Source organism: Nansenia antarctica (assembly GCF_963989245.1).
Source record: "Nansenia antarctica genome assembly, chromosome: 5".
In the NCBI taxonomy this organism is placed as follows: domain Eukaryota; kingdom Metazoa; phylum Chordata; class Actinopteri; order Argentiniformes; family Microstomatidae; genus Nansenia; species Nansenia antarctica.
The window spans coordinates 60,532,853-60,534,955 of NC_137690.1; positions in this window are offsets into that span (position 1 = coordinate 60,532,853).

The following is a 2,103-nucleotide window of genomic DNA, read 5'->3' on the forward strand; positions in this document are numbered from 1 at the left end:
GGGAGAGGGAGTCAGCATTAAAGAAATGATCACAAACCAAACACTGTTCACTGTTCATGAACCTGAGAGAGAAACTTTCAGTAGGCTATATCTGTCACATAATACACACACGAACACATACATAACTAATGCAAAACGTTATACCTACTGCACAACTGTGCTAGAACTCTGTTACGAATACGGCTCAATCCGACTCCAGTCGGAGTGACAGATCCAGGTCAGGATTTGGAAACGACCTTCATAGAAAACAAAGGAGCACCTGGCGCAATGCCATTCTAGCACCTCTTCTGTCGAATCGAGCGTCCACTCTGACAAGCAAGCCCCTTATGCCACTTACTAAATAATGATGGAAACAGACACCTTGTCGAAGCTACATAACATAAAATGTAAACGGAAAACGATTGTTCCCCATTTTTTGTGAAAGATCAACAGGCGCGCATAAAAAAAATCCTACAATTTGTCGTTCGACTATTGAAAAAAGTTTCAAAGGCAGAGATAACATGAGCTCGTTGTTGTGGCCCTAGTAGGCAATCAAAGGTTGGTCTAAGTGCGGGTGTTCTATTGTATCATGCGAAATGTCAACACCCCCAAAACTTCTCCTCCAAAGGTTACTACAGATACTCTAACGGACACATCCTCATCAACGTGTGAACCGAATCGTCCAGGGAGCCAGAGCTACGTAAGTGCGCCCCTGACAGACACTATACAATGACAGTACGAGAGTTCGTCGCGATCGCGTTCAACCCGGTCCAAATGTGTCATGTCTCTTTCTCACTCTTGTCAGTCTATGTTTATTGTACCCATATCAACTGCGTAGCCTCCCTCGTCTCCTCTCGACTGCACTGTCCGTGCGTCCTTTCAACGGAATAAACTGTGGGTCTATCGCATCGCAGTCTATTCATAGCCGCGGATACTCCAGTGCGCACCTAACGGTACCACAGACCAGCCGGTGCTGAGATCCTATAAAGAAAACTGGTGAAGCGAGTATAGCAGTCATCAGCTTCAAAAGTGAAGAGGCACTGCATTTATTGGTTACAAAATAACACGCGCGTCACAGGCACGCACGCACGCACGCACAAACACACACACACACACACACACACACACACACACACGCACACACACACGCACACACACACGCACGCACGCGCGCGTACACACACACACACACACACACACACACACACACACACACACACACACACACACACACACACACAAAGCCCATAAACAGAGACCCAGCTGCATTAGCATATGGTGTAATAATGAATTCACCAGCACGCTCTGGTAAGTGTATTAAATGTGACAATTGCGCATAATGTATTTATTGTTTTCTGCCGTGCGCTGTAACCTATGCATGGCTTGTTTTTTTGTCTTCGGGATGTAAAATGACTCTCTGTGGAAAACTCGCTGGGACTCGTTGAGACTGTTATCAACTTTTCAAATGTGTTTTCCCTCTCGCCCCCATCTCAGGCCAAATTCATCTTAATTATGTATTATTATCATGATATAGGCTATATCTAACTTGCTTTATCTATTCTCTTTCTGATATGAAGCAGTTTAAGCAAAAAAAAAATGCATAGCCTACATTTTGATATGGTCTTCTGAATTTGCCTCTAATGCATGGACGATTGGCACGAGCGGAACGTTGTTTTGTAGCCTAAACGAGATTAGATGAGCAGAATCAGAGTCATATCTTTTAAAAGGCAGCAACACTAGTTACCACTCACGTGTTACAGACAGCAACACTAGTCGCAACAACAGTAGTTACCATGAGCTTATGATTCTAAACTTTGATTTCACTCAAATGCATTACAACATGAGAACCACATGATGAAAAAAAAAAAAAAGTTGTGTGGCAGTTTAGTGATATTCACTTTGGATTTTGCGCATTTATGAATGATGTCAAGCCACAGAAATACTACTGCTGTTCATGGACAATTCTAATGCAATACAAATATCAGGATCATGTGCAGTAAATATATATAAATGAAACTATTTTTTTTTTAAGTGGAGTGGAGAGACTAAAACGAGAGCTGGTTGAAATGAGCCTACCTTGTTTGACGGACACCGTTTAATAGTTGACTTTCCATTGACAAGTTA